Source organism: Vombatus ursinus, unplaced genomic scaffold (genome assembly GCF_900497805.2).
Source record: "Vombatus ursinus unplaced genomic scaffold, bare-nosed wombat genome assembly UNPS02014774.1, whole genome shotgun sequence".
Lineage (NCBI taxonomy): Eukaryota > Metazoa > Chordata > Mammalia > Diprotodontia > Vombatidae > Vombatus > Vombatus ursinus.
The window spans coordinates 1,560,169-1,570,247 of record NW_020954552.1 but is presented as its reverse complement, the minus strand read 5'-3'; the positions used below and the strand labels follow the sequence as shown (position 1 = coordinate 1,570,247).

The 10,079-nt window shown below is 35.6% G+C and overlaps 1 long non-coding RNA gene across 1 annotated transcript in view; it reads right to left on the bottom strand.

The window, feature by feature from the left end:
- Window positions 1-6,864, bottom strand: part of LOC114044676 — a 15,142-nt gene extending 8,278 nt beyond the window's left edge. The window contains exons 1-2 of the long non-coding RNA XR_003569275.1: window positions 6,729-6,864; window positions 1,331-1,497 (exon numbers count right to left, since the gene is read on the bottom strand). This is a non-coding gene — a long non-coding RNA (uncharacterized LOC114044676). The remainder of the gene's footprint in view (window positions 1-1,330; window positions 1,498-6,728) is intronic.
- Between the last annotated feature and the right edge of the window lie 3,215 nt (window positions 6,865-10,079).

Below are 10,079 nucleotides of genomic sequence, written 5' to 3'. Positions count from 1 at the left end.
AAGAAGAAGAAGAAGAAGAAGAAGAAGAAGAAGAAGAAGAAGAAGAAGAAAGACACACCTCTTGAAACAAATATACCTAAACAAGCAAAACAAATTCCATCACTGGCCGTGACAAAAAAAAAAAAAAGGAAGGTCCCTTTTTGCACCTCTCTGGCAAGAGGTGGATAGGATGCTTCATCAACAGTCATCTGGAATTACAATTGGCCATTGCATTGATCAGCATAATTCCTACTTTCTCAAGGAGCTAAATCAATGTTTGTCAATTGATTATTGATTAGATGTGTGGCTTAGACAAGTCACTTGGCTCCTCGGCCTCCATTTCCCTAGCTATAAAATAAAGGAAGAGGAATAAATAAAGGAAAATTTCTAAGGTACCTCCACACTCTGCTGTCCTGGGACTTTAAGTGGCAGTTAGTTAATCTGACAAATTATTCTATCCTAAGGTATTAATAGGTGCTAATGGGTTCCTGTATTATGCATCCCAGGGAACATATTTGTGTTTTAATATAGTATTTCTGTGGACAATACCTTAACTCAAAGAAATGACTATGGGTAGGAATTTCAAGTAGGTTAGATTATGTAGAGGGTACCCCTCAAAAAATGTCTTGATAATGGCTATTTATTCTCGTTCAGGTCAGCCCAGGACACAGCCGTACAGTTTTACTGCTCCACCTTAGTTTCACACTAGTAGACCTAATGAAAAATGTTTAACACAAGATAACTATGGGCAAATTTATTTTATTGATATCTGTCATAGTTCTAAAACTAAGCACTGAAGATATTATTACCTTCCTCAAAGGCCCAGCCCAAATGCCACTTGATGCAGGAAATCTTCTCTGGTCCACCCCAACCAAATCTAAGATAATCATTCCAACTAAACACCAGCATGGTGTAAAGGAAACAGCATTGAATTTTGAATTAGAGAAACTAGATTCAAATCCTGTCTCTGCTACTTACTGCCTATGTGACCCTAGGCAAGCCACTTTACACCTGGAACTCTACTCATCTATACATGAGGGGATTGAACCAAGTGATTTCTATCGTCCCTCCAAACTTTAAATCACATAATGTATAACACTTTGTATTTCTCATGCATTCATTACGTTCTCCTTTATATTATAATCATGACTTTTTTTATTTCCCTCAGTCCTCATGTTAACCTAGGACCTTAGCTCCCTGTTTTAACATATGACCTTATACACATAGCTTCAGTATTTTGAAAGGTCTGTGATTTCATTAGTGGGAATACTCCTTCCACTGGCTCAAATCATAACCCCTCCAAGTCTTCATAGAATCTTTATGAATTAATGCGGCCAAAAAAAATCATTACCTGGTAGCCAACCTTCTGGAGATGAGACTTTCCGAATTTAGCTATGCTGTTCCTGAGGTGACAGACATACAATATGTTGCTAGGGCATATTCAGAACCTTGGTAGAAACTGTCAGAGCTTGTGTTCATCTGGCACTGGCTTCAAGTAACTAGCTAGGGTCACCGCCACTGTCAGGACAAAGCATTAGACATTAGTGGACATCTCACATGTGTTAGGCTTTAAATAAACACTCCTTGGATTTGAATTTGAATTTGAATTTCATAGAATCGGAGATTACAGAGCAACTAAGAGGTGCAAGTTATAAAGTATTTGATACATATAGCAGACACATACCAGCTGTCTGACCCTGGACAAATCATCAAACCTCTCATTCTCAGTTTGCTTATGTGTAAAATGAAAATGGTAATACTATCATCTACCTTCCAGAGTTGTGCTTTTGCTAACCTTAAAGCACTATATAAATGTTAACTATTATTAGTATTATAATACTATATATTATTACATTATATTACATTATAATATTGTATTAATTAATATAGTATACCATTATATTACATTATAGTTAATAATAATATTATTATAGCTAGAAGGGACTTCAGAAATCATCTAGACCTATACCCTCAATCTACATATGAAGGAACTGAGGCCCCTAGAGGGAAAGTAACTTACTCAAGGCCACAAAGTCAGGCCTGGAAACTCCAAATTCAGTAAGCTTTCCACCATGCCACACTGGCTCTAATTGGAAAGGAGGCTTTTCCAACCCATATATACTAAGCGCTGACCTCAGGGCAACCCATGGAAAATCACCATCTATATAACTAAACTATACTATTTCTTTAAGGTACACTATTTTGATGGTCCCTAAAACATGGCAGCTCAGGTTACCAACCAATCTGCTAAGGCTCTTGGTTAGTCTCCATATATTCAATAGAAAATATGGCAAGTCTAGAGAAGGATAATTTGAGTTTTATCATTTCCTTGGCCAGTTGGTCATAAAAGAGTTTCCAATGCTAGTAGACTGACCTATTTACCCTCACATAGCCCAGGGAGCACACAAAATCACAGGTCAAAGCTTAAGTTAGTAGCTAATTTGGCTAAAAAAGCCACATTTTTTCCTAATGCATTCTCCTATTAAAATAACTTGTCGCCATAAAAAATAAGTATCTACAGGACAGAAATCTTGAACAACAGTAATAGCAGCAAAATATTCTGCTTTTCTTTTTTACTAACTTGGTGTTAACTTAATGAAATGTGACATTGCTCTCAGTGCAATGCAATAAAAATGAAATGGTGCCCAATGTGCAAAGACACTCTGGAAATTTCAAATGACAACAGCAACAACAAAAATTATATTTTTCTCCTTCCATTCCTTATGCCCTTTGAATTAACTTAAGAGTATGTGACTTTGCTATTCATGCATTGCAATGAAAATGAAATTGGTTGCCAATGTGCCTAGACGGAGACTTCAGAAACAACTAAAATGAAATTAGGTTTCTTTGCATCATGTAAAATGTACATAACTTGGACCCTAGTTTACACTTTGCTACCACATCAAAAGCTGTATAGAATGCGATCACCACATGACTCATGGGAGTAGCACGTACAGAGTCAGAGTGTTAGTAGAAGGGGCCTTTGAGATCATCTAATAAAATCCTCCCTCATTTGACAGGAGATGAAACAAAGGCCCATAGAGGGGAAATGGTATATTTACAAACCATACTGCATGCTTGTAAAAATTACAGTTCTTTTCACATTCAAAACCTTAAAATCCATTTTAAAAACTTATTTTTTGCCATTAAATTCATATTGTGTTTATCCATTCTTTTAAGTGGAATATATTTTTGGTAACATGTTTGTTTCTGATGTTACTCATATAAATAAAAGGATACAGTCCTTTGGGGGATTAATAGACAAACAGACATCTGCACACAACATTTCCCTCATTAGATATTATTATGTTGCTTTATTTTTCCAATTTTTAAATCTTTGCTACAAAATAAAATAAGCCCATTTTTGCCCCCTCTCAAGTTACCTGTAACATACTTTCCTAAAAATATAAATCACCTAATGATCCCATTGCCTTCTAATTGCTAGAAGAAAATAGACCTAAGAAACAAAATCAGTGTCTTCAAAATGAAGGTGAAAGTTATTGTTGAACTAGCACACCGGTTACTATTTATACCATGAACATGACTTCTCACCAGGAGATTAAAAATTATACTGTTGAAAATTGCAGGTGAGATTGTCAATGGAAGCCGTTTTGCAAGCCTCTTCCTAAACTGAGTGCTAAATCGGATGAGTAGCCAGTGGGAAAACAATCCATAAACTTATCAACCATCCTAAACAGTCAAGTTGCTTATTTAGAGAGTATATCACCATCCTGTCAGAAAGTCCTACCTCATTAGCTAATCATTACAAAATACAGCATGAAGTAAGGACTGTTGGCAATAAGAGCTTTCAATCACATTGTCACAATAAGAAAATTATCATAAAGGGTCATCTTCAAGCATGCAGGACAATAATATAATGAATCTGTTAATATGCATCAAGCATTTGCAGAGTGTATTTTGCCTGTGTTGACATTTTTATTCTCAACCAAGAGAGTTGTTTACTTAACAGATGGATTCCTACCTGACATGGCATTGTTGGCTCATGAAAACAGTGTTTAAATGAACAAAGTGATAAATTGTAATCATATTTAATCTTTTGATCCCATGGTTAATTTAAACAGCCTTTTGATGTGCTAAGGGTCTGTAATGTAGATCCTGGAATCAGTTAAGTCAGAAAAGAACTAGATTGTCAACAGATGTGTCAATACATACAACCTGCTAATTAGTAAACTACTTTTAAGGTATTCTCAAGATCTGTTGCAATCTTCAGAAATTACATCCTTCAGGACAATTCAGATTTCTGGTTGAATGTGCCGGTTGATTCATTACTTTATACTGTGGAAGCTAAAATTCATTCTGAATGTTGCTGATGGACGTTAGTGGTTCACAAAAGTTAGATGAGGTGGGCATTCAGAAGATGGACAGGGGGTCCGCCACTACATGGCAATAGGGTCTTGGCCAAGTCATTTCAACTCTCCCTGCCTTTGTATCTTAATCTGTAAAATTAAGGGGCTTGGGTTAGAGTATCCCAAGGTATTTTACAACTCTAACATTCTTTGAAGCTATATGGTACAGTTAATTGTTGGGCAGCAGACTGATGTTGAACATTAACCTGAAGGTGTGGCTAATATTCAATGAGAAACAAAATAAAAGAATCTCCCTCAATACACTCATTCTTGAAACAGGGAGAGTTTAATTTACCAAGTCAATCATGCAATATACATGAAATGTTGGGCTTTTAGCCTGTTGAACATTAGCTAGAAAATACATGTTTGTACAATCACATATACATACATAGGATAGACTAAAAATTCATGTACTCACACACATAATTTTATTTTGCCCAATAATTCCATTCATATAAAAGATTTAGGAGAGAATGAAAGAGCATTTCTCCATTTTAAAAATTCTTCAACAACCCAGCAATAGAATGAGTTTTAATCTAAAATTTACTTTCCTTGCAAGGGTGTCTTCTGTGGCTCACTGGAGTCTTTCTGTTTGGATATAAATTATTTGAAATCATAGTTACAGTGATTTAACTAATCTGCTAAAAAAAAAGAAAAGCTATTAAGTTTCCCTAGTGCTAGCCATTTTTAAATGTCTCTTGGTTTGATTCACGAACAATGCATGATCAGCACAGGATTCATGTGACCAGTCAGTAAAAATGTAATTTTATTAAGAACCTCAGTTGTAAAAGAGTATCAAGTTAAGTCAAATCCGTGTGTCTTGTAGCCTTTAAAATAATTTTTTAATAGTCATGCCTTGGGGGTCAGCTTCTCATTGACAAGGGCCTCAGCATTCCTACAGAAAATCAAGAAGCTAAAGTATTATGGAGCTGATTCTGGTGATCTCACTACTGTTAATGCATATGCCTTTGACATTCAGTAATGAGTTAGTATTATCAAAATTCCTAATCCTATTATCAAAATATTGATCTGAAAAAATAGTCTGATCTAAAATAAATCCAAAATCTTTTTTTAAAGAGAGTTTACATGTATGATTTATGGGGCCCATAGTGCTGAATAGTAAATAAATCTTAAAATCTCTCTTCTTTATACGTGTTGCTATTGTAATTTGTTACATATAGGCTTATCTAGTGCATACATGTGCATGTTGCTTCTAAGAGTTGGGGAGAGTGTGGCATCATTACATAACAAACACTGATGTCTGCAGAAGGAAACAAAATTAGGATGATAGATACCAAGCTAGAAGGAACTTTAGAAATTACTGAAGCCAGCCCTCTTGTTTTACAGAAGAGGAAACTGAGGCCAAGAGAGGCTAAGTGACTGCTCAGAGACATACATCCAGTAAAGTGTTGGAGGCAGGATTTGAACATGTCTTCCTGACTTCCCAGTGCAGCATTCTCTCAAAACTATTTATACTTACATTGTGGATGCAAAACCTTTATTTGTTTGAACAAAAGAGTCATGGCTCCATATTTATGGGTATGCACAGTGCATAGGCCTGTGCACCAGAGCACCTGGTCCATGCTCCCTTCATACCTATGATAATTAAAGAATCAGGAAGTGCATAGCTACAGCTCCTTTTAAACGGGATATTGTCCTGTTGCATCAGGGATCCAGGTTCAATCAATATCTTCATGTAATGACAGATTAAATGAGACCCTCTACCTTGATTTTAGTTAACAAATTCTTATCCTTCACGAGAGAACTATAAGCAAACCCAATTCCTGAATGTATTAATTTTTCATCCCTCCTGAAGACACCAGTTTCTGTTTGGACTTCAGCTTTAACATATCCTTCTCAGGCATCAGAGAATAATTCTAACATGTTTGATCTATTTTCAAGTATTTGCTGAAAAATCAAATACTTGAAGTCCAGTCAAATCTTAATCATCCAGTCAACCCTGGGGACAAATTGTGAAGTAGATGGAGTTTGTCTTTAGAGCTCTCCTATCTTCCCCTATCAATGCCCCTTTCCCCTGGTACCCTAGACAAATACCCTTTTCCCAGATGCAAATCCTGGTAGCTATTCCTGTTCATCTCTGCTAAACTATTAACAGGTAACTGAAGCATTACTTAGGGTGGTGGAAGGGGATGCATTTAATAGAGGACTCTTGCAGAGCAAACGCTTTCAAGACTTAGAAAAATTAAAGTTATAATGGTAAACTGAGAGCCAGTGGAATTGGGCTAATATTTGGGGAAAGAAGGACCTGCCCAAAATACCCAAAATATCCAAATATTCAAATTGAAACACTGGCACAAAAATCCACAAATGGAGACTAGGAAGAATATTTGCATTTGGCTTTGGAATGCACTTTATACTTACATTTCAGTATGGATTTGTCTGGCAGCTGTGAATTCACAATGCTGTAAATGAAATAATGAAGCCATACTGTGAAGGCCCACTTGGGAGGCTTGAGAAAGCTGTTGGGATTTCTTCTTCTATCCCTCTGCTCATGTTCGCCCTGCTTAGTCAACAGAGGTTTGAGAGAAATGCAAGTGTTCAATCATAGTCCTTTGCCAGTGTGAGCTTAAAGATTTATCAACTAAGTCACAAGAAAGCAGTACAGCATATGAGGCAAAGAGGTAGTGTAATGTTATATACGTATACATACATATGTAATATTTTTTAAACCACCAACCTGGAGTCAGAGGAGTCTAGGTTCAATTCTCAGCTAACCCCTCTGATGACCTGAATGACCCTGGGCAGGTCACTTAACTGAGTTCCAGTTCCTTCACCTATAAAATAGAGATGATAACACCTGCACCAACAATCTTATAGGGTTGCTAGTGAAGTTTCAATGATAGAGTGGATGTAAAATTTATGTGTTGGAACTGTAAGATGTTATATAAATAATATATTTCTCAGTGAATTTCTAATTTTTTTTCTAATCATACTTAATAATATGACAATTAATCATGGATAAGCTTTTTTAAAAAGTTATCTAAAACAATAAGCATTATTTCTTTTTGTGGCATAAAGATGGGGGATTAGTAGTTTTGTGTCAATGCTCCTTATATCTTCTGTAAAAATATTTTCAAGTGGTGATATTTAAATTTATGAGCAAAACTTCAAATGAGACCACAATAATATTATTTATGAATATATATGACAGGGTTATGCCAAAATAGAGCTGTAAATAGGTCATATGGAACATATTAAGTTGTTAACTTATTTTCAGGATGAACTATACTAATATCTCAATAAATGGCTTCTTCAAAGGCCAATGTTGTACAAAATTACTAATCTTGTCACTGCTACAGACTTGTATAAGATTTGTGAATATGTATGGATCAAAATGTAGCCATGTTAGTCACTGGCAGAGATAAAACAAGAGAGTAATATGTGGGAAAATCTTGCTAGTATCAGATTACTCAGGTGCTGTCAAGATCTGTAATGAGAAATGAAATCCTTCAACAAAGTTCAAATTGATTGGACGTGTTGACACATTTAGTTAATGTGAAGAGGGCTTACTCCTTCCACAGAGGTGGCTGAAGTTTTTTTTGGAGAAATTTTATTGTGTATCTAAAATTCTCCTATTCAATAACTTATCTGAGTCCTCAACCTTTCCTGAACAAAGGGTTAACTGAAAAGTGTGTTTACTCTAAGTGAAGTAGAAAATGAAAACATAGATAGTTGTAAGATAGAGATATAGTTGTATAGATGTATAGATAGTTGTAAGAGAGGGAAGCAATGAAGGAACCTGCTATTGAGAGGAAAGATAGGGTTGGAAGGGCAGATTGTCAACGAAATATGTCTTCCTTTTGAAGGTTTTTGGACTTCCTTGAATTACTTTGGGAGTTACATGAATCAGCCAATGCAAATACTTTTGTGGATCAAATTCACTCAATGCATATAATTCTCCATTTCACTTTGTTGGCAAATACACAGCTACTACCACACTAGTGGTATATCTTACTCTGGAAAAGGATGCTATCTTCAGAGTTGAGTTAATCAGCCCTATAGGAGGAGGAACAACTATCAGGATACATAAAATCTCTTACTAGATAATCCTCTTTGGAACGCACAGTTGAGCTATTAAGTATTCCTTTCACTAATCTCTGTAATCCTCACTTGATATAGGTCAGTAAAACGGTGACTAAAGCTCACATGATAAAACGAAGCTAGATTTCCCATTAATTCTTTTTTTTTTTCCCAGTGATATCTCTCTTAATGTTGTTCTCTTACACACCCACACTTCAGGTGAAACCCCGGCCTTATCTATCCAATGTGTAGGCCCCAGGGCAACTCCTCCCTCATGACAGTTATGGCTAAGACCCTGTAATTTCACATCTACATTAGGCAAGAGCCAAGATTCAGATTTTACGCTGTCTGATTACCAATATCACATTAGCTCACTAGTGGTTTCAGCCACTGTTTCAAATATTTGGTATTAAATCTTTAGAAGCAATGAAAGTTAACAATGCTGTTTTTATGTTGTGCAAAAAAAAAATCATTCAGACTGTTTTCCCTTTTTGATTACAGTTCATTTAAGGGAAAAATGTTGCTGTATGGTTTGACAATGTTTTATGTGTCTTTGGCTGATAGAACACACAAAACGTTTGAATAGGCCCATTTATTTGAGCAGACATATTAAATAATACTTTAAATGTGAACATGCATGTCATAAATTTTGTAGTCTCTTTAAAGTAGGATAAATCTGTGTATTTAAAATAGTCTTTGTTCAAAGCCATTTTTTTTTCAAACAGTCATAAAGGGACTCTGATTTGTGCTGCATGAACAATGCCAGCATCATCATTTTAATGTTATCCATATGGGCTTCTAATAATAGATAAGAGACTACATTTGTATTGTATGTCTTAGAGACATTTAAAATCTTGATAAGGAAAGGCTGATTTCATTGGCCCCACAGTTAAAGGAAAGCAGACCCTAATTAAAAGAATTCTGTTCTGAATTAACTAGTTTGACATGTGCTAATTGACAGTTCCTGTGAAATGGTTCTAATTAAAGTCAATATGTCTTTTTCAATTAAAAGGAAATTAAGAATATACTAATATACATTAACAACTTAATCTGCCTTCAATATCCCATACATCAGCTGCTTTTTTTTTTTCTAATGTTATTGGAGAACCATCTGACATGAATCTTCTACTGTTTGCTTATGGTATCTCATTATTACTTCACAAGAACACAGCAGTGGTGTATGTCCCCTTGAGCAAGAAGATAACCTGCATATGCATGCTTTAATTTGCAGAGCTTCCAAACTCTTAGTTCATTAAAGATAAACCCACCTTTTTTGCAGGAAAAAAAAAAATAGGGACATTTCTTTATAAGAGGATATCCTTGCTAATTGCAAGCAAAAGCAAGTGTTCTCAATTAGCCAGGGCTTTTTTTTTTTTTTGCTAGGGGCCTTCAAGGTAATTGCACACTCCTAGAAAGGAGGCTGGACTATGTTTGCATCATTTAGCCCAAGTAAAGGCAAAACTAGGTTTGAGCAATGTGCAACTGGAAACATATTTCTAATCATGTTCTGTTTTCCAAATGAAACTTTGGGGGAGATCTCAGGTGGGAATGTTTTTCCTCTTATATACAACAGGAAAGTAGACAGCGTGATTGCTCGAGATGCCAGCCCTGGAAGAAGGCCCATCATTGTCGATGAGAACATGGCATTAGAGTGGCTGTTTATAGCAACATAATTAAGTATTCAAATTTACA